The 24028-nt window shown below is 42.9% G+C and overlaps 1 pseudogene; it reads right to left on the minus strand.

Moving 5' to 3' along the window:
• Positions 1-1883: 1883 nt before the first annotated feature.
• Positions 1884-24028, minus strand: part of LOC109893762 (uncharacterized) — a 32153-nt pseudogene continuing 10008 nt past the window's right edge.

Raw genomic sequence — 24028 nt, forward strand, 5'->3', positions numbered from 1 at the left:
AAGGAATGTGTCTGTCCCACAGTTTTTGATCACCAACGCGAGTGATTGATACACCTAATCTAGTCCTGTGTTCCCTGGACTGTGAGCTGTCCACGGTGTTGACCAGACAGGACACTGCCTGCCTGGGGCCTTCGCCCTCCAGCTGGTGGGTGAGTTTCTGCTGGTCCTTATGTAACATTATGATAGAAGTGACTCAAGGCTGAGTGGTATCACACATTTCAGCAGTATGTGATGTGACAGCTCAAGCTCAAGCTGTCCTGAGCAAATGGCCTGTGGACACTGATATCCTCTTTTTTTTAAATGTCAAAGCATTAGAAGATGGGAGAAGTCCAATTGGGGAATGGAAGTTCCAACTTTCTGGACCTGGAGACATTAGCAGTCCCTTGGAAGTGCTTATAACGTGCATACCAAAGATAGGGTTTATACAATATATTGCTTTCTGTAATGATGTAGAATTGCATTACGCCACAATCTACAGTACAGTGCTTTCAGAAAGTATTGTAATGACCTGACTAGATGATGAAGGAACAATTGTCCAGACTGAGGCTTAAGTTTACAAATTGACGGTTTATTAACCCAACTTTACACAGGCTACAGTTTGGCTGTAGCCCACGCAAATTAAATGAAAGATACCCCACAAACCTTCTCTTGTGAAGGCCAAATGTAAGAGAGAGAACAATGGCTAAACCTGGTCTTAACTTCCAATGCTCCATCCCCCTGCTCAACCCCCCTCCACGCCACTATGCCAACCGCCAGGATGCCCGGAATCAGAACATTCCAGGCATTCCCATGATTGGCCTATAGCAGGTTGATTGGCATGTCGGACCCCGCGAACACTGGTAAGTACAACACAACCCACTAATAGCCTAACACACAGCAGTCTGTGCAGGTCACTACACAGCCCCCCCGCCACAAAATCCCTCGTCCCCGAGGGAACAAACAAAGTATCTGAAGCAACCCGGAGGTCTCCTTTGCCTGTGTGGCCGTGATGATTTCAGAGTGTCCAGATGTGAAACAGGGGGCTCCATCCGTGGCAGGGGGCTGCCCCTCTGGGACCCAGGGGATGAAGGAAGGGATATGAGGGACAAGGAAGCAGGAATGGGGAACACAGTTCGTGGCTCCGGGGAACCACGCGGTGACACAGGGAGGGAGACAGGGGGAGTGGGCTGTCTGGAGCCTTGTCTGCGGCACCTGGGGTGGGTGCCTGGAGAATGTCATTGCCAGAGAGGGGAATTGTGGGGGTCCCTGGGGTTTGGAGAGAAGAGGCCCCTCTGTATGGGGCTAACCTGTCCTGGTGCAGTGCCACCTTTCTCCCCCTGGGAGGAAGCTGCACCCGGTAAACAACCTCCCCTACCCTCTCCAGGACGCTGCAGGATCCCACCCAGTGACTGTCCAACTTGGGGCATCTGCCTTTCTTTCTTAGGGGGCTGTAGACCCAGACCAGCTCCCCAGCCACAAAGTGCCTTCACCCGGGTGTGCAAGTCATAGTTCCTTTTCTGCCTCACACCTGCATACACCAGCTGCTCTCTGGCGAAGGTGTGGGCTGTCTCCAGGCGGTCCTGGAGTCTCCGGGCATACTCCGGCCCCAGGGGAACATGAGGGCTATCCAGGGGCCAACCAAACGCCATCTCCACAGGGGTGCGAATCTCTCTCCCCAGCATGTGGAGGGCAGGCATGCAGGAGGTGGAGCTGAGCGGCATGCCATGAGGACCATAGGCCGTTGCTTGTCCCAATCACGATGGTGTTTGGCAGAGACGATGGCTAGCTGCTGTCAAAGCGTTTTGTTGAAGCGCTCCACAAGGCCATCACTTTGAGGATGGAGAGGAGTAGTGCGGGTCTTGTGCATACCCAGCCTCTCACACATGGTGGCGAAAACACAAGACTCAAAGTTTCTGCCTTGGTCGCAGAATGGACTCGCTGTGGATGGACTCTGCAGCTCCAAACCTGCTGAACATCCCCGCTGTCAGGGCGTTGACGATGGTCTCTGCCTCCTGGTCAGGCAGAGCATAGGCCTCAGGCCATTTTGTGAAATAGTCCATGGCCGTGAGCACCCAGCGGTTTCCACTGTCTGTGGTGGGGAACGGCCCAACTACATCCACTCCCACCCTCTCCATGGGAGCCCCCACTGGGAACTGTTGGAGCTGAGCATGAGAGTGGCCTGGGGGGCTCTTTCTCGCTGTGCAGTGGTCACAGTGGTGGCAAAAGTCCTCCAAATCCCTCTAATGCTGCCCCCAGTAAAAGCCCTGACGGAGGCGGCGGAGTGTTTTTGTGACCCCAAAATGTCCAGTCACCACCCTCCCATGAGTAATCTGGAGCACAGCCTCCCGCGGTGCTTTTGGGACCACCACCTGCCACCTCTCCTCTCCCGTAGCTGACTCCTTCCATGCCCGCTGTAGCACACCCAGTCTCTCAAACTTTGACCACAACCCTTTGGTCGCGAGTGAGAGCGCTGTCACCTGTTCCCATGGTGGCCTCACCTGCACCCCTACCCACTGTAGCACTGGCTGCAGGCCTGTGTCCCGTCCCTGCTGCTGCCCCCATTCAGCCACGTCGACAGTCTGCAGCTCACAGCAGACAGGCCCGCACGCCAGACACACTGTGGCACAGACCCCCTCCTCTGCACACAGCTCTCTCTCACGTCCCTCTCTCCGCTCACAGTGGCGGCAGCCGTCTGCAGTACAGAGCCGATGGGACATGGCGTAGGCGTTGGAGTGGCGTGCCCCTGCCCTGTGCACCACTGTGAAGTCATATGGCTGAAGCTCCTCCAACCAGCGAGCCACCTGCCCCTCTGGCTCTTTGAAAAACATGAGCCACTGGAGAGCAGAGTGGTCAGTCCTTACAGTAAAGGGCAGGCCATCCAGGTAATACTTGAAGTGTTTGACGGAATCCACAACAGCAAGGAGCTCCCGCCGGGTGACACAGTAGCGGCGCTCATGTTTGTCAAATGTTTTGCTGAAGTACGCCACCACTCTCTCCACCTCTGGCCCCACCTGGGCCAGCACCCCACCCATGCCCACATTGCTCACGTCTGTGTCCAGGATAAAGGGCAAGGTGAGGTTAAGGGGGGCGAGCACGGGGGCCTCGATCAGTGCACGTTTGAGGGTGTTGAAGGCCTCGTCACACTCCACAGTCCAAGTGAAGGCCTTGTCCTTCAGCAGCAGGCGGTTCAGGGGAGTAGCGACGCTTGAGAAGCCCCGTACAAACCTCCTGTAGTACAAGGCCAGGCCCAGGAAGCTCTTCAGCTGACGCTGGTCGGTGGGGGTGGGCCAGTCTCGGACAGCCCCCACCTTGTCCTCCATAGTGCTGATCCCCTCCTTCCCTACTCTGTGGCCTAAGAAGGACACCTCTCTCCTCATGAAGTGACACTTCAGACCTGCGGCAGCCACCCGCTCCAGCACACGCCGAAGTGCCACCAGGGCTGACTGGAAGGAGCTGCCATGGGCCAGGATGTCATAGAGGTATACCAGACACTGCTGTCGGGGGATGGCATCCAGCACCCTGTCCATCAAACGCTCAAAAGTAGCTGGAGCGTTGCACAGGCCGAAGCACAGGACCTTGAACTGCCAGTGTCCTCTGTTAGTGGAGAATGCAGTTTTGGCTCTGGCCTCTGTGGAGAGGGGCAGTAGTAGTAGTAGCAGTCTAGTGAGGAGAACCAGGTGGACCTCCTAACCAGGTCCAGCAACTCATCGATACGTGGTGTGGGGTATGAGTCCTTCCTGGTTACCTCATTCAGCCGCCTGTAGTCCGCACAGAACCTCAGCTTGCAGCACCCTTCTACACACAATGACAAAGTGAAAGTGTTTTTTTTTTATTGTTGCAATTGTATTGAAAATTAAATACAGAAATATCTAATTTACATAAGTATTCATGCCCTTAAGTCAATACATGTTAGAATCACCTTTGGCAGCGATTACAGCTGTGAGTCTTTCTGGGTAAGTCTCTAAGAGCTTTCCACACCTGGATTGTACAATATTTTCCCACTAATCTTTTCAAAATTCTTCAAGCTCTGTCAAATTGGCTGTTGATCATTGCTACACAACCATTTCCAAGTTTTGCACAGATTTTCAAGCAGATTTAAGTCAAAACTATTACTCTGCCACTCAAGAACATTCACTCCTTGTGTTTTAGGTTATTGTCCTGCTGAAACGTGAATTCATTTCCCAGCGTCTGGTGGAAAGCAGACTGAACCAGGTTTTCCTCTAGGATTTTGCCTGTGCATAACTCCATTCCACAATTTTTTTATCCTGAAAAACTCCCCAATCCTTAACCAGTTAAATGGAACTGAAAATGTCCTCTACATGATGCCCCAAATTAATTATTTATCATGAGAGCGCCATAAACAATAACTAGTAATGCTGCTCAAAAAAAGGTTAAAATCTCACCTTTCTGGTACAAATTGTTATAAATGACTGAGGTGTAGTCACTTTTGAGGACACAAGCTCAAGTACATAGTACAAATATTATATAATATGAAATATTTGATATTATGTATTTCCTATTCAACAAAACTGTATGAGCAGGGCATGCAATGACTTATATGCTTTCTAAATATAGCATAATTGTAACGTATACGCAGGGAGTCTGGAAGCAGGTGCAGAAGGTGAGTTTCATAATAATACAAAACAGGAGCTGCGTACTGAACGCACCCAAAAACCAACACAGCCTGATGACCGAGAAAACTGAGGGCTATATGAAGGGAGAGTATTCAGGGTGGTGATGAAGTCCAGGTGTGCTTAACGATGGGGAGCAGGTGTGCGCAATGATGGTTGCCAGGTGTGCGCAATGTGGGTTGCCGGTGTTGTGCCAAAAAGTTCCCCCCTGCCAGAATCCCCCTCCCCCTTCGCGTGAACACGCACGCACTGAATTCTTCATTGCTGCGACTTGCTTACAGGTTGAGATTTCTGTTCACGTTAGGCTGCGTTTCATTTGAATATGCATGTCGGTTTGATCGCGAATCGTGTGGAGGCACTTGTAATGTCTGCAGTTTTCGGTTTGGCTTTTTGTTTCAAGTGTATTAGTCTATAAATAAATGTATTTGCCAAAATTCGTCATCTCTCACATGTCTTATTCGACTAGTAGTTGTTCTGTAATGTTTATTGCTTGCCTACATTTTACTCCCTCCTCTATGTTTAATATTTCACATATACATGAATTATTAATTTCGGTTGCCTATCCTGATGTGAAGTTTGTTCTATAGAAAGTACTTGACTTTGATGTGTGCCACAGAATGTATTTGACTCTAGCTACAAAATTAAGGAAATTAGAAGGGGGACTGTTCTATTTTGGAACTGTGTACTCAAAATGATAGAAATTATCCAAAGTTCTTTAGTCCATCACTTTAATAGTTCAATGTTTCATTTAGGCCTATCCAAATAAAAAATTGTAAATCATTTTGGGTACTGGTGTCTTGTGGAATAATTTTAGAACTCAATTTGTGTTTTATAACTGTTTCTATTATAAGGCTCTCCTTAAAAAGAGACCCTAGCTCACAGGCCTTTAAATATAGCCTCTAAATACATTTTAAACAAAATAGTTGAAGAAGCACGTGCAGTGGCCGATAGGGCAAACAGATCTGGCAATAAGAATAGGCTATAGATAGTCTTGAACATTTGGGACCCTTCGGCTATTTCACTCAGGACAGGTTATAGCCAAGACCTAAGATTTTGTTTTGTCTCATTTATTGATATGGATATAGCCTCAGCGTGATGGGGTTGTGTAACGCAAATGGCTGTAACAAGCCTGCATACAGAGTGGAATTCACTAATACAACAGTCAAATTGCCTAATATAAGGCCTACACTCCGTGCTCCCAAATACTGGAAGAAGTGTTATTCATTAGGTTACATGATCATCGCAGTAGCCCCATGCGGCTATAAAAAATAAATGTCCATTAAATAACACACAATAGCATGGCATATATAGATAGCGGAATAGGCCTAGCCTAAATAATATTTACTTTCTATTTTGCAGCTCAGGCAGTTATTCTAGACAAGGCTCTTCTGTGTCTTTATCATTCTCACACAAGTCATTTGCTGAATGCCAAAGCCTATACTACGCCATCTACTGGTATAACGTCATTATTGAATGCAGTTCTAAAACAAGCTCTAGACTTTTATTTTGGAAATGAAACTGGAAGCTGCAAAGCAACTCTAATGTCTGGGCTAGAGTTGCTTGATTGACTAGCTAACTTCAACTAGCTACAGTACGTTCGCTTCATGTCCTTTGCAGGTGCCACATTACTGACAAAAGTTTGTACGCATAAAAAAAGATCTGTAACCGAATAAAGGGAGATGTAAAGTTAGAATTGAACGTGTAAATGTTAATTCATAGTCGTAACATAGGGTTTGTACGTTTATAGATCTAATTTCATGTTTACGTTTCATGCATGGCTTTTCTTACTATCCTAACAATTTACTTATGGATTTTCTTATGATCTTAACGATAGGTACGTTCAACCTTTTGGCAGCTATCTCGCTCCATACATGTGCTTTGTCAGTGGTTGCAAAGTAGGGCTCAGCCAGGAGGTGATGGACAGTCGGAAGAGAGAATGAAATTGTAGGAGGGACATACCAGTGGTTTCAAATTTCACATACTATGTCACACGGGCTCAGATATACTACTGTGTTCGTGGGAACCAGGGCTATCGCTCAATGCAAGCAATTTTGATCTACGGTGTCCACAGATCGATTTAAAGGGGAAAATATTGGTTAGAACTGGTACCAGAACCACACAGGTCCCCAAATCAGGGGACCTTACATCTAGGAGTGATTAAGACCATAACATGATGCAGTCACCACTATGCTTGAAAATATGGAGCGTTGTTCTCAGTAATGTGTTCTATTGGGTTTGCCCTGAACTTAACACTTTCTATTCAGGACAAAAAGTGAAATCCTTTTTTTGCACTATTACTTTTTTAAACAAGATTCATGTTTTGGAATATTTTTATTCTCAACAGGCTTCCTTCTTTTCACTCTGTCATTAAGGTTAGTATTGTGGAGTAAGTACAATGTTGTTGCTCCATCATCAGTTTCCTCCTATCACAAACATTCAACTCTGTAACTGTTTTAAAGTCACCATTGGCCTCATGGTGAAATCCCAGAATGGTTTCCTTCCTCTCCGGCAACTGAGTCAGGAAGGATGCATATATCTTTGAAGTGATTGGGTGTATTAATACACCATTCAAAGTGTAATTAATAACTTCATCATGCTCAATGGAATATTCAATATCTACTTTTTTTTACCCATCTACCAATAGTGTGTCCTTCTGACCACCCTGGTCTTTGTGGATGAATCTGTGTTTGAAATTCACTGCTCGACTGAGGGACTTTACAGATAATTGTATGTGTGGGATACAGAGATGAGGTAGTCATTCAACAATCATGCTTATAACTTTAACTAGGTCACACATAGTGAGTCCATGCAACTTAATATGTGACTTGTTAAGTATATTTTTGCTCCTGAACTTATTTAGGTTTGCCATAACAAAGGGGTTGAATATTTGACAGAAGACATTTCAGCTTTTCATGTTTAATTATACAGCAGAAATGTCTACTTTGACATTATGAGGTATTGTGTGTAGGCCAGTGATACAATACCTCAATTTAATCCATTTTAAATTCAGGCTGTAACATAGCAAAATGTGGAAAAGTCAAGGGGTGTGAATAATTTCTGAAGGCACTGTATGTAAAGGTCTGATAAACGAGTCCCCATGCCTCTTCCTGATGTGACAGCCTCTCCATCATCTAACTGCCAATGTGGATGAATGTCTCAACTCAGAGTATTCCTCAGCTCCTGACAACATATCCCCAAATGTGTGGCGTGAGACCTGCACCTTCCACCTGCCTCTCTCATCGCCTTGCCTTTGTGGGAATGAATTGCCCATTTGGGGCTAAAATCATAATAGACAGAGAGAAACAGCATTGTAATTATGTGTAATTATGAATGAGTAAGCCCATTGTGTTCCAGATTGGTGGCCAGGACAGGCAGAAGAAGAGCTTTACAGCAGAAGATCTGCCAGGGCCCCAATCTCTGGTTTCCCTGTATTGAAAGTAGAGAGAGACAGAGGCACTCTGGCAATAGGAACCAGTCTTCACATGTGTCATCTGCTTAAATACAAAAGAGCCAGTGAGCTCAAACAGCATAGCTAGTTATAAATAGCGTAGTGCCTCTGCATGCTTTTACTAAATTGCTTCTCCCCTGTCTTCACTGTGTCTGTCATTAAGATGCACTCAGTTCACTCAGTAATGGACATGCTGCTGATGATTCACCCTGGCCTGTACACGCTTGTCATTTGGGCCTAAATATATGCCTGTATACAAACAAGCACACTCACACAGCTCTACAAGCTCACACACACAATACAACAAACATGCGATGTGACTGAACGTTTATCATCAGAAGGTACAGTAGTTAGCTAGCTGAATTACCGTAAACTCTGAAAACAAATGTGTTATAACAATACACATGATTGAGTATGAATTTGTATTTCACATCACTGCTACTAACTACATAGACGCAGGTAAAAGTAGTCTCCCATGGTGGGAGGAAGTCTGCCTAAATGCACATCAGTTCATCCATAAAAACAGAATAGAATTGACACAAAGCCTGCATAATGGGCGACTTCTCTGTTCTGATCTTCTACCTTTCCTTTATCTAAAGTTTCTCAGCAAATTACAACATGGATTCTGTGCTCTTATGCATAGAAAGCCATTGTATGAATTATGTGTGGGAGAATGTAATTAATAAAACCGAGTCCAATTGAACTGTGACAGATCCCCTCGATTCAAGTAGACTGAGAGACATGCAACCTTCTCGCCACATTGTACCTCATTTGTCAATCTATTAAGCCAAAAAGAGAACTACTACAGACTGTGACTAAAGAGGTTTATGTTTGAAAAATGCCTAACATTCCAACTTGTACAGACCTCTATTAACTCTAAGATGACTATCCAATTCATCAACTCATAGATAACCTTAATAGGCCCCTCTGATTTGTATTAGAGCACCGTGAAACATAGAATAATTCAAAAATAGTAATAAAAACACCCCACACTGTAGTATCAACACCTCTAACATGTCACGCCCAATATTCTCAGATATTGACCATGCAAATCTATCTCCTATTACTGAGGAAGAGGAAGGAGAGGAGATAGGTCCAGGAGCATGTCTACCACAGGAAGACATTTCCATAGAAGCCCACCCTGTCTTGCTGCTTCTCACCAGCCTGGTCTACCTGCTCAGGGAAGTGGGTCCCCACACAAACGTTCACAGGCTCCCGCAGATCATCAGGAAGTGACCTCATCTTCCTCTTGTGCTCCGCCAGGGCCCCCTGACTGGGCTACAGACAGGTGGACGTGAGAGGTCAAAGAGGGTGAGTGGGTGAGAGAGAGACTCATAACCCAATCTGGCTCGTAACAAAGAGGGAGACAACGCGGAGATAAAGAAATAGCAAACATATTTATTAATTACAGGATTAACTAAATGTCAATATAATTAACCCTTATAGATGTATACTGTATGTTATCCGAAGGTCAAGGAGGATGACCTCTGCTTCCCTGCGTTCAGGTCTGCATGATATTTAATTTTGGAAGCATGAACTGGAAAATCTGAAGCCTATACGTGCATCAAAAAAAAATCCATATGATGTTCACACGTCAGCATTGGAACAATTCTGTATCTAGCACATGTTGGAACACAAGATAGAATTCCACATTTGTAATTTGTCTACCAGTAATCATATAGGATCTGTACATGCTTAAGATTGAACTGTGTGCATTATGCGTTATTACATGTGTTAGCTCATCTGCGTATTGGATGGCCAAGGCCTGGATGGCCAATCTGTTGTAACAACATTTACGACAACCGCCACTATATACCAATGCATGCGTACAGACATGTACGGACAGGTGTGTGTATGTGAATGTGTCAGACCAGGGTTCAAATACATGTGTATTTGATTATTTGTTATTTGCATACTTACTTTCTGTGTATTTGAGTATCTTCAAGTAACATGGACCAAATCAAGTATTTCTTTTGGAATTATTTGAAAGTATTTTCAAACAATTTCCTATAAATAGCTTACAGTTTGAAAATATTTTCAAATACTTCTTCCAAAAACATTATTTCAAATACTCCTAGGACCTGGGTTCAAATGAATGGGAGTATTTATGTGTATTTGAAAATGCTCTATGTATTTAAGTTTTTTCAAATACATGCCAGTGCTTTCCAAGTGTATTTCCAATTACATTGCAATATTCAACTACTTGTATTTTCAAAAAAATATATGTGAATACTTACTTCAAAATGTATGTGAAAGTAAATAAAATAATTGGTGTGTGTGTGTGTAGGGGTGTGTGTTTGTTTACAGCACCTGATTGGCCAGGCCTGGTGTCTCTTCACCAGAGTATCCTGCTGAGGACTGCTGTCTGTAGACTACAGTACCAATGCGTGTCAATGAGGGCAGAGACTTTGAATGGCTGTGTGTGAATGCCAAGCAAGCGTGAATGCCTGAAGGACACGAAGAGTATGTCTGTAAACAGTTCATCTGGTCAGTTACTCTACCCGTTACAAATTAGATGGTACAGTACAGTGGCAAGAAAAAGTATGTGAACCCTTTGTAATTACCTGGATTTCTGCATAAATTGGTTATCAAATTTGATCTGATCTGATCAATAGACAAACATAGTGTGCTTAAACTAATAACACAAATTTTTTTGTATTTTTCTTGTCTATATTGAATATATCCTTTAAACAATCACAGTGAAGGCTGGATAAAATATGTGAACCACTAGGCTAAGGGCTTCTTCAAAAGCTAATTGGAGTCAGGAGTCAGCTAACTTGGAGTCCAATCAATGAGATTGGAGATGCTGGTTAGAGCTGCCTTGCCCTATAAAAAACACACAACATTTGAGTTTGCTATTCACAAGAAGCATTGCCTGATGTGAACCATGCCTCGAACAAAAGAGATCTCAGGAGACCTATTTAAGAATTTAAGAATTTTTAAGATTAAGAATTTTTGACTTGCAGAAAAGGGTTACAAAAGTATCTCTAAAAGCCTTGATGTTTATCAGTCCATGGTAAAGACAAATTGTCTAGAAATGGGGAAAGTTAAGCATTGTTGTTACTCTCCCTAGGAGTGGCCACCCTGCAAAGATGACTGAAGAGCACAGCACTGAATGCTCAATGAGGTTAAGAAGAATCCTAGAGTGTCAGCTAAAGACTTACAGATATCTCTGGAACATGCTAACATCTCTGTTGACGATTCTACAATTAGTAAAACACTAAACAGGAATGGTGTTCATGGGAGGACACCATGGAAGAAACCACTACTGTCAAAAAAGTCTGAAGTTTGCAAAAGTGGACCTGGATATTCCACAGCGCTACTGGCAAACTATTCTGTGGACAATGAAACTACAGTTGTTGTTTGGAAGGAACACACAACACTATGTGTGGGAAAAAAAGGCACAGCACACCAACATCAAAACCTCATCCCAACTGTAAAGTATGGTGGAGGGAGCATTATGGTTTGGGGCTACTTTGCTGCCTCAAGGCCTGGACATATTGCTATCATCGACGGAAAAATGAATTCCCATGTTTATCAAGACATTTTGCAGGAGAATGTTAGGCTCTGTCAGCCAACTGAAGCTCAGCAGAAGTTGAGTGATGCAACAGGACAACGACCCAAAACACAGAAGTAAATCAACAACAGAATGGCTTCAACAGAAGAAAATACGCCTTCTAGAGTGGCCCAGTCAGAGTCCTGACCTCAACCCGATTGAGATGCTTTGGCATGACCTCAGGAAAGCGGTTCACACCAGACATCCCAAGAATATTGCTGAACTGAAACAGTTTTGTAATGAGGAATGGTCCAAAATTCCTCCTGACCGTTGTGCAGGTCTGATCCGCAACTACAGAAAACGTTTGGTTGAGGTTATTGCTGCCAAAGGAGGGTCAACCAGTTATTAAATCCAAGGGTTTACATACTTTTCCCACCCTGCACTGTGAATGTTTACACAGTGTGTTCAATAAAGACATGAAAACGTATAATTGTTTGTGTGTTTTTAATTTAAGCAGACTGTTTGTCTATTGTTGTGAGCTAGATGAAGATCAGATGAAATTTTATGAACAATTTATGCAGAAATCCATGTATTTCCAAAGGGTTCACATACTTTTTCTTGCCACTCAGGAGGTGCAACCTGAGAGGAGATCAATACTGATGGGTCACAATAGATTAGACAATTCCATCAAGTGGTCTTTTGTTGTGTTGACCAAATAAGTTATCACATTATAACCCCTCTCTGAAATGCAAACTACCAGTAAAACGTTTTAGAACAGCTACTCATTCAAGGGTTTTTCTTTATTTTTTAGTATTTTCTAAATTGTAGAATAATAGTGAACACATCAAAACAATTAAATAACACATGTAGTAACCAAAAAAGTGTTACAAATTAAAATACATTTTAGATTCTTCAAAGTAGCCTCCCTTTGCCTTGATGACAGCTTTGTACACTCTCTCAGCTTTGACATTCTCTCAACCAGCTTCATGGGGTAGTCACCTGGAATGATTTCAATTAACAGGTGTGCCTTAAAAGTTCATTTGTGGAATTTCTTTCCTTCTTAATGCATTTGAGCCAATGAGTGTTGTGACAATGTAGGGGTACTATACAGAAGATGGCCCTATTTGGAAAAGTCCAAATTATGGCAAGAACAACTCAAATAAGCAAAGAGAAATGACAGTCCATCATTACTTTAAGACATGAAGGTCAGTCAATATGTAACATTTCAAGAACTTTGAAAGTTTCTTAAAGTGCAGTTGCAAAACCCATCAAGCGCTATGATGAAACTGGCTCTCATGAGGATCGCCACAGGAAAGGAAGACCTAGAGTTACCTCTGCTGCAGAGGATAAGTTCATTAGAGTTACCAGCCTTGGAAATTTCTGCCCAAATAAATGCTTCACAGAGTTCAAGTAACAGACACATCTCAAAATCAACTGTTCAGAGGAGACTGTGTGAATCAGGCCTCCATGGTCAAATTTCTGCAAAGAAACCACTACTAAAGGCCACCAATAATAAGAAGAGACTTGCTTGGGCCAAGAAACACGAGCAATGGACATTAGACCGGTGGAAATCTGTCCTGATATTCGGTTCCAACCGACTTGTCTTTGTGAGACATCGTGTGGGTGAACGGATGATCTCCGCATGTGTATTTCCCACCGTAAAGCATGGAGGAGGATGTGTTATGGTGTTGGGGTGCTTTGTTGATGACACTGTCTGTCATTTATTTAGAATTCAAGGCACACTTAACCAGCATGGCTACTAAAGCATTCTGCAGCAATACACTGCTTAGTGGGACTATCATTTGTTTTTCAACAGGACAATAACCCAACACACCTCCAGGCTGTGTAAGGGCTATTTTACCAAGAAGGAGAGTGATGGAGTGCTGCATCAGATGACTTGGCCTCCACAATCCCCCGACCTCAACCAAATTGAGATGGTTTGGGATGAGTTGGACCGCAGGGTGAAGAAAAATCAGCATTCAAGTGCTCAGCATATCTGGGAGCTCCTTCAACACTTTTGGAAAAGCATTCCAGGTGAAGCTGGTTGAGAGAATTCCAAGAGTGTGCAAAGCTGTTATCAAGGCAAATGGTGGCTATTTGAAGAATCTCAAATATAAAATGTTATTTTATTTGTTTAACACTTTTTTGGTTACTACATGATTCCATATGTGGCACGTGTGTCTGCGTGTGAGTGAACAGACAGGGTGGTCGTGAATGAATCAAATTTCTGTACAATACACTTCAGGGAAAGCTCTTTCAGTCAGTGTAACCATAGTTACTCTCCCTGTCTACCACAGTAGATAATGATAATGAAAACCATGTGAATTTCTGAATGTGGATGTGGAAAGCCCTGCAATAGTTACAGAGACACGTGTACATCCTGGTCTTGCCATTAAAGTAATAGACCTGAGACATCTATAATTATAATCTGTAATAGCAGGTTCTATTTTAACTCAAAAGGAATATACTTGCCACTGTATCAGTCTTGGCAGACTCCTCAGCCAGGCCCACGCTCACTGCCCTTTTCAGCCTAAGTATATATATAAAAATAATCTAATTGATTATGTTACCATTAAACTTTGTAGTCTATGTCTAAAATGAAGATGTTCCAACTCAGAACACAGCAGCACTCTACCACGTGCAAACAATTTTGCTTTCCAACCTGCATTTAAAGCTCCTAATACAAGAACATTATTGTTTGTACTGTACCAGTACATTGAACAATGATTGAATCAATGAGTTGAATGAGTGGTCTTTTATGTGATTCCATAAGTACACATTCAGCTCATCTTGCCTTGTCTGAACCTGAGCGCTTTGACTGCCCTTACTTCTTAGTCTCCTTGGATTCACTTGGGGAGGAAACAGACAACACTCGTCACTGGAGATGATTTTGAGGCCATTTAAGTGAAAGCCTCACTCAGCCCATTACATGAAAACTACCATTCCAAAAATATATTCTGCAGCCAGGCTGTAAGATATTGTTCCAGTTCATATTTTTTAAGTATAAGGGGTAATTAAAGATGTCCAGTATCTGTTTGATAAGTAAAAACAGAAGGTATCTTATCCCTTATACTGCTGTTTGAACACCTGGTGGCTAATGGCTGGCCTTAGATAACCATCTGCCGGCTGGAGACACTGGATTACAATCACACGCACTCCCTGTCTCATATACACATATACAGTGCCTTGTGAAAGTATTCACCCCCTTGGGATTTTTCCTATTTTGTTGCCTTACACAACCTGGAATTAAAATAGATTTTTGGGGGGTTTGTATCATTTGATTTACACAACATGTGTGTGTGTGTGTGTGTGAAGGTAATCCAGTGTAATCCAAACAGATACTGGACCACTTTGAAGATGCAAACAACTTTTTATTGTAAAACAAACAAGAAATAAGACAAAAAACAGTAAACTTGGGGGTGCATAACTATTCACCCCCCAAAGTCAATACTTTGTAGAGCCACTTTCTTGCAGCAATTATGTCTATATAAACTTGGTATATCTAGCCATTGGGATTTTTGACCATTCTTCAAGGCAAAACTGCTCCAGCTCCTTCAAGTTGGATGGGTTCCTGCTGGTGTACAGCAATCTTTAAGTCATACCACAGATTCTAAATTGTATTGAGGTCTTGGCTTTGACTAGGCCATTCCAAGACATTTACATTTCCCCTTAAACCACTCAAGTGTTGCTTTAGCAGTATGCTTAGGGCCATCGTCCTGCTGGAAGGTGAACCTCCGTCCCAGTCTCAAATCTCTGGAAGACTGAAACAGGTTTCCCTCAAGAATTTCCCTGTATTTAGCGCCATCCATCAGTCCTTCAATTCTGACCAGTTTCCCAGTCGCTGCCGATGAAAAATGGTGGGATGGTTTTCTCGGGGTGATGAGAGGTGTTGGGTTTGTGCCAGACATAGCATTTTCCTTGAAGGCCAAAAAGCTCAATTCTAGTCTCATCTGACCAGAGTACCTTTTATTCTTTCAGCAATGGCTTTTTTCTGGCCACTCTTCTGTAAAGCCCAGCTCTGTGGAGTGTACGACTTAAAGTGGGCCTATGGACAATTATTCCAATCTCCGCTGTGGAGCTTTGCAGATCCTTCAGGGTTATCTTTGGTCTCTTTGTTTCCTCTCTGATTAATGCCCTCCTTGCCTGGTCCGTGAGTTTTGGTGGGCGGCAGGTTTATTGTGGGTGCCATATTCTTTCAATTTTTTAATAAGGGATTTAATGGTGCTTCGTGGAGGTTTCTGATATTTTTTTATAATCCAACCCTGATCTGTACTTCTCCACAACTTTGTCCCTGACCTGTTTGGAGAGCTCCTTGGTCTTCATGGTACCGCTTGCTTGGTGGTGCCCCTTGCTAAGTGGTTTTGCAGACTCTCGGGCCTTTCAGAACAGGTGTATATATACTGAGATCATGTGACACTTAGATTGCAAACAGTTGGACTTTATTTAATTAATTATGTGACTTCTGAAGGTAATTGGTTGCACCAAATCTTTAGGGGCTTCATAGCAAAGGGGGTGAATACATATGCTGTCTCAACTTCCGCCGAAGTCGGCGCCTCTCCTTGCTCGGGCGGCGTTTCTTCGGTCGACGTCACCGGCTTTTTAGCCATCGCCTCTCCATTTTTCATGTATCCATTTGTTTAGTCTTGTTCCCTATGCACCTGGTTTTCATTCCCCAATCAATCTACATGTATTTATTCCTCTGTTCCGCCATCATGTCTTTGTGTAAGATTGTTTGTGTTATGTTTGTATTGTTGACGCGCCAGACTGGCTTGTTTTTTTCCGTGTTATTTTTCACAAAGATGTTTATTGTTAAACATAATTCTTGTGACTGTTTTCGCTACCAGTGCACACACTTTTGACATATGCACGCACCACTTTTCTGTTGTAATTTAAATTTTATTTTTTAAACAAGTTATTTATTTCATTTCACTTCACTAATTTGGACTATTTTGTGTATGTCCATTACATGAAATCCAAATAAAAATCTATTTAAACTACAGGTTGTAATGCAACAAAGTAGGAAAAACACCAAGTGGGGTGAATTATTTTACAAGGCACTGTATAAGCACACACACACACACACACACACACACACACACACACACACACACACACACACACACACACACACACACACACACACACACACACACACACACACACACACACATATATATATATATATACAGTGGGGCAAAAAAGTATTTAGTCAGCCACCAATTGTGCAAGTTCTCCCACTTAAAAAGATGAGAGAGGCCTGTAATTGTCATCATAGGTACACTTCAACTATGACAGACAAAATGAGGAAAATAAATCCAGAAAATCACATTGTAGGATTTTTAATGAATTTATTTGCAAATTATGGTGGAAAATAGTATTTGGTCACCTACAAACAAGCAAGATCTCTGACTCTCACAGACCTGTAACTTCTTCTTTAAGAGGCTCCTCTGTCCTCCACTCGTTGCCTGTATTAATGGCACCTGTTACAGGCCTCTCTCATCTTTTTAAGTGGGAGAACTTGCACAATTGGTGGCTGACTAATGACTTTTTTGCCCCACTGTACGTATGTACGTACAAGCAAGATTTCTGGCTCTCACAGACCTGTGAGAGGCTTCTTTAAGAGGCTCCTCTGTCCTCCACTCGTTACCTGTATTAATGCCACCTGTTTGAACTTGTTATCAGTATAAAAGACACCTGTCCACAACCTCAAACAGTCACACTCCAAACTCCACTATGGCCAAGACCAAAGAGCTGTCAAAGGACACCAGAATCAAAATTGTAGACCTGCACCAGGCTGAGAAGACTGAATATGCAATAGGTAAGCAGCTTGGTTTGAAGAAATCAACTGTGGGAGCAATTATTAGGAAATGGAAGACATACTAGACCACTGATAATCTCCCTCGATCTGGGGCTCCACGCAAGTCTGGTTCATCCTTGGGAGCAATTTCCAAATGCCTGAAGGTACCATATTCATCTGCACAAACAATAGTACGCAAGTATAAACACCATGGGACCTCGCAGCCGTCATACCGCTCAGGAAGGAGAGGCGGTCTGTCTCCTAGAGATGAACGTACTTTGGTGCAAAAAGTGTAAATCAATCCCAGAATAACAGCAAAGGACCTTCTGAAGATGCTTGAGGAAACAGGTACAACTGTATATATATCCACAGTAAAATGAGTCCGATATCGATACAACCTGAAAGGTCGCTCAGCAAGGAAGAAGCAACTGCTCCAAAACCGCCATAAAAAAGCCAGACTACGGTACTTTTTGGAGAAATGTCCTCTGGTCGGATGAAACAAATAGAACTGTTTATGGCCATAATGACCATCGTTATGTTTGGAGGAAAAAGAGGGAGGCTTGCATTCCAAAGAACACCATCCCAACAGTGACGCACGGGGGTGGCAGCATCATGTTGTGGGGGTGCTTTGCTGTAGGAGGGACTGGTGCACCTCACAAAATAGATGGCATCATGAGGGAAGAAAATGATGTTGATATTTTGAAGCAACATCTCAAGACATCAGTCAAGAAGTTAAAGCTTGGTCGCAAATGGGTCTTCCAAATGGATAATGACCCCAAGCATTCTTCCAAAGTTGTGGCAAGATAGTTTAAGGACAACAAAGTCAAGGTATTGGAGTGGCCATCACAAATCCCTGACCTCAATCCCATAGAAAATTTGCGGGCAGAACTGAAAAGGCGTGTGCGAGCCAGGAGGCCTACAAACCTGACCAGTTACACCAGCTCTGTCAGAAGGGGTGGGCCAAAATTCACCCAACTTATTGTGTGAAGCTTGTGGAAGGCTACCCAAAACGTTTGACCCAAGTTTAACAATTTAAAGGCAATGTGTCAAGATGTGTATGAAGACGAAGTCAGGTGCAGGAGAGCAGAGTATGATTAAATAAAGCGCACTTTATTATAGTTCCAAACCGGGAGCACAACAAAACAAACGCGCTCAAAAAACAGAACAATAAAGTGAAAGAGCTTAACGAACATCACTAGACATGAAAACAATTACACACAAAACATGATGGAAAACAGAGGGTTAAATACAAGTAGATTGATTGGGGAAATGAAAACCAGGTGTGTATGACAACAAGACAAGACAAATGGACACATGAAAAATGGAGTATATAAAAACGACTAACACAACCTTTGCCATGCACTTGCATGCACTCGTGTGACTGTGACTGCCTGAGACCTGACTATGACATGCTGGTGAGAAATGGTTAGGGTGCTCAGTGGTTAGGGTGCTCAGGTGAATAGTCACAGGTGTAAGTTCATTACACACTATTGGCTTTGAATAAACACACCTTACCTGAACTGCTCATCCAGTACATGGATGCAATGTAAACAATAAAGACATGCTTGAATAAGAGATACATTATGTTTATGCAAAGAACTATCAAAAATATCCTTAATATCGAATTAACTCTGGCAGTTTGTCTGAACTTCACTGTACCTCTTCCTCTTCTTCATCTGATCACACTGCTCCATCCACAGAGCTCTGAGATCCACCTGCAGCCTCCCCTTCTGCTCCATCCCCCTCTTCCCTAGGGACGGTCTCTGCCGTCTCACCATCAGAGACCAGGTTTTAGACATGACATGGCGAAGGGGACAATAGTCTGCTGCTGATCCCTACAGTAATACCCAGAGGGGGATGGATGATCCATAGAGATCCTATTAAATTACTAGAGGGGCTATCCCATAAACTCTCAATGTTCCATAATGGGGTGAAAATGGCAGCCATATTGATCAGGGAGAACTCCTAAACCTTTCTAATTGGAATGAATGACAGTATAGGCATAATTAATATTTGACGTCTGCATGAAAATAAAAGTAAGGCATGTGATATATCATAAATTGATTAATAGAATTAGTGACAACTTTATTACAAATTTCTGTATAAATAGCCTCTAAAATATATGTAAACAGACCATAGCGTGTATGTTTTCTTAGAAAGCTGTGAGAGCTATTAGTCCTATCATCAACAGATTTCAGCCAGTGTATGGCTGTGGACTGACTACATAGTCTGAATGGAATGTTGGCATATTGGCAGTTCAGTTGAACAAGTATTGGAATCATTCCTCTAAAACTGTCTGACTAGCTAGCTAACAAAGCTAGTGCAGATAAATTCAAATTCATTATTTTACACAATATCTTATCACATCGCTGGCAAACCATGTATGAACAACTCCCTGACCAAAATGTCTGACCTTTATCCCATTATAAGAAGGTTCATACCCAATCTATTTTCTAATTATATGGGATGATCTTTGTAAACTCACGGGGCTCTATCAATGGCTCCAGGGGCGTTATCAGGCCTCCACATCACTGCCTCACATAGAGGTCTGTTACTTCATCCTAGGAGCAGTATGCTGATTTAAAGTAGGATCCTAGGGCCAGGATGTTTTCCTGATAAAGTAACCTGACCAGGAAATGGTCAGATAAAACTCCTGGTCCTATTACTCAACAAAGCGTCCGGGTACAAGCCTAGAATTGTTCTTCCACAAGCAATAAATGTTTCTAGTTAAAAACATATCTTACACATTACATTTGAGTCATTTAGCAAGCACATTTAGAGGATATTTTTATCCCTTCATTAAGTGCTCTACCAAGAAAAACACATTAGCTGAGGAATATTCCAAATCTCCCTGAAGCTAATTATTATAAGTCTAAATATAATTCTTGTTAATTAAACTGGCCAAGAGAAAAACAACATGAATACATTCTGTGTGTCTGCCATCACCCCTAGTGGATGAGATTAAAATAAAACATGAATTTGTTGAGTCATAAAACTTTAACTACAGAGGGCTTAAAAACATCTAGGAGTGTATTCCATTAATATTTTTTTCTTCATGGCGTTCTTCTTGAGCGCTTTGAATGTGTCACTGTATTTCTGGATGAGCTGCTCTACTTTCTTCTGGAACTTCTTCTCCAGTTCCTTTATGTCCTCACAGGCAACTGTGGACAGCTCTGAAAGAGGACACATATGATATATGAATTTCAGAGGCTCCTTAGAGCATCCTCCTTAGTGAATTTCCTGAAAATAAAAATACTGAAACATTAAAAAAGTTATCCTTTTTAGATTAAACTATACTAAATATATTCACATCACCAAATAATTGATTAAACACACTGTTTCACAATGAAGGTCTACAGTAGCATCAACAGCACTGTGTAGGGTAGCACCATGGTGTAGCTGGAGGACAGCTAGTGTCCGGCCTCATCTGGGTACATTGACTTCAATACAAAATCTAGGAGGCTCGTAGTTCTCACTCCCTTCCATAGGATTACACAGTAATTAGGACGTCCTCCAACCTATCAGCTCTTGCAGTATGAACTGACATGTTGTTCACCCAATTAAAGGATCAGATAATTAATCTAGTACTAAAAGCATAAGCTACAGCTAGCTAGCACTGCAGTGCATAAACCGTTGGTGAGTAGTTGACTCAAAGAGAGAAAAAGATAATAGTTTAACAGTTTTGAACAGAATCATTTAAAGGAGAAGAAAGAGAGACAGAGAGAGAGAGCTATATTTCATAGTATTTTTTACTTTCACTTACTTAGCTAGCAAATGCAGCTGGCTAGTTCAGCCTACTCAAACACCCGGCTCAAATAGAGAGGGATGCTAAGGTAGCTAGCTGGCTATCCAACATTGGAACTCTTCCAAGTCAAGGTAAGCTTTTGGTTTTGTAACGATGCATGCTGAGAGTCGGGAAGCAAGTTGAGGGAGTGAGTGTTTTAATAAATAAACACAACATAATACAAAATAAGAAACCCAAACAACGCACAGACATGACACAGCAACAGAAACAATAATGCCTGGGGAAGGAACCAAAGGGAGTAGCAGGTAGCCTAGTGGTTAGAGTGTTGGACTTGTAACTGAAAGGTTGCAAGATCGAATCCCCGAGCTGACAAGTTAAAGATCTGTCGTTCAGCTCCTGAACAAGTCATTTAACCCACTGTTCCTAGGCTGTCATTGAAAATAAGAATTTGTACTCACTTGACTTGCCTAGTTAAATAAAGGTATAAAAAATATATATAGGGAAGGTAATCATGGTAGTGATGGAGTCCAGGTGAGTCTGATGACGCACATGTGCGGGTAATGATGGTGACAGGTGTGTGCCATATTGAGCAGCCTGGTGACCTAGAGGCTGGAGAGGGAGCACACATGACAGTACCCCCCTCTGTGTTCGGCTCCAGCCGCAGGACGCCAATCAAAGGGACGATCCCAGGGATGAGGAGAGGCCCAGTCACCCCTGTTGATGTGCGGGAACCTGTCGCCTGCGTGGGAACCTGACAGGCACTGGAGCCTGGAGATGTGACATGAGAGCCTGATGAACTAGCGGAGGCAGGGCATGAGAGCCTGTAGCGGCTCCTGGACCTGATGTCATTCCCACCAAAAAAACTAAAAACACTCCCTGATGCTTCCCTTAGGTGAGGTGTTATTCTGTAATGATGAGCACTGAGAGTTGGGAAGCAAGTTCAGGGAGTGAGTATATAAATAAACACTACAAAATAAGAAGCACAGACATGACATAGAAATAATAATGCCTGTGGAAGGAACCAAAGGAGTGACATAAAAAGGGAAGGTAATCAGGGAAGTGATGGAGTCCAGGTGAGTCTGATGACGTGCAGGTGCGCGTAATGATGGTGACAGGTGTGTTCCATAACGAGCAGCCTAGAGGCTGGAGAGGGAGCACACGTGACAGGTTTTATTAATTTATTGCCACCGGGACCCACCGGTGTAACTGCTAAACTACTTGCTGACTGTACTCCGTACTGCATGATTGTAGTGGATTTACTAACATTTTAGTTTTAGTTGCTATGTTGATTATGGCGTTAGCTAACATTGTGACAACAATATAGGCTGTATGTAGCGGTTAGGATTTGAAGGTTTGGCTTGGAACGTTTTTTTTGCTAGGTCACAGACAGCTGATGTGTTGTGAACTGAAGTCCACAAGCGAAGGGAACATGTAAGAGGAATTATACGATCAAAGGGATTATGCTGTTTGTATGTGGTTGGTATGAAAGTGAACTGTGCTTGTGTGTGAGCAGGGATGTATTCATTCTGCCAATTCTGTTGAAAAACGTTTATTAACTGGAAGCAAGCTGAACGAAAAGAGAATAAACATACCTGAACTCTTGTTTGCAACTGTTGGACTAATGATTACACCCTAGATCCGCTAGATGCAGGCAAGAGTGTGCAAGGCATTATTGAACGTGTCAAGGTCAATCAACTTGATTGCTCAAATTTCTATCAACCTATACACCTATGTTGTAAACTTTCATTTATAGGCTAGGTTGTAGCAACCTCATGATGGGTATAGGGATAATTAGAGTATCATGTAGTTGTCTAAACTTATCGATGTTACATTGAGCTGGGTGAATGGAATATGAATGACAGTCATCCAATATGCTGTAATATAAATAAGGGAAAGGGGGATACCTAGTCAGTTGTACAACTGAATGTACCTTCTGCATTTAACCCAACCCCTCTGAATCGGCAATGCTCATGAAAAAAAACATCCTCCCTCATCTTAAATGCACCAACCGCCACTGATGTGTTTCCTTCTTACAACACAGGAGAGTCACTGGTGTTACCTTCATTGGCATCTACAGGAGTGGAGTCCTCAGGTGCAGGATGAGCTGGGCTCAGATGGAGGGTCAGGAGCCACAGCAGGGTCAGCAACAGGAGTGGATTCCAGTGGAGGCTGCTGAGGGGAGAATGGCTCATAATAATGGCAGGAACGGAAATAATGGAATGGCATCAAACACCATTCAACTGACTCCTCTCCAGTCATTACCACAAGCCCGTTCTCCCCAATTAAGGTGCCACCAACCTCCTGTGGAGGATTCAACATCTGGATCAGGGGTAGGGACGACCTTGGGGTCAGGAGTCAACTCTGTGGCTGGTTCAGCCTCTGGGTCAACCTTAGGGAGGCCCTCAGGCTCTGGAAAGGTTAACAACAGATGGCTGAATGATTGGGGCAGGTTCATCCTCCACACTGACAGTGTTTGGGGGTGACATTTAATCCATGTTGGGTTCAGGCTCTGAAGGGGCCTCTTCAGGAGTAGGTGGAGTATCCTGGGTACTAGTAGAAGTAGTAGTATCAGCTTAGTATCTTTAGTATAGTGAATTGAGTGGCTGCTGCCAACACACTGACAATGACACTGACTCAACTCCAGCCACTTTAATAATGGGAATTGATAGGAAATGATGTAAATATATCACTAGCCACTTTAAACAATGCTACCTTATATAATGTTACTTACCCTACATTATTCATCTCATATGCATACGTATATACTGTACTCTATATCATCGACTGCATCCTTATGTAATACATGTATCACTAGCCACTTTAACTATGCCACTTTGTTTACATACTCATCTCATATGTATATACTGTACTCGATATCATCTACTGTATCTTGCCTATGCTGCTCTGTACCATCACTCATTCATATATCCTT

The sequence above is a fragment of the Oncorhynchus kisutch genome, linkage group LG7, assembly GCF_002021735.2.
Source record: "Oncorhynchus kisutch isolate 150728-3 linkage group LG7, Okis_V2, whole genome shotgun sequence".
Taxonomy (NCBI): domain Eukaryota; kingdom Metazoa; phylum Chordata; class Actinopteri; order Salmoniformes; family Salmonidae; genus Oncorhynchus; species Oncorhynchus kisutch.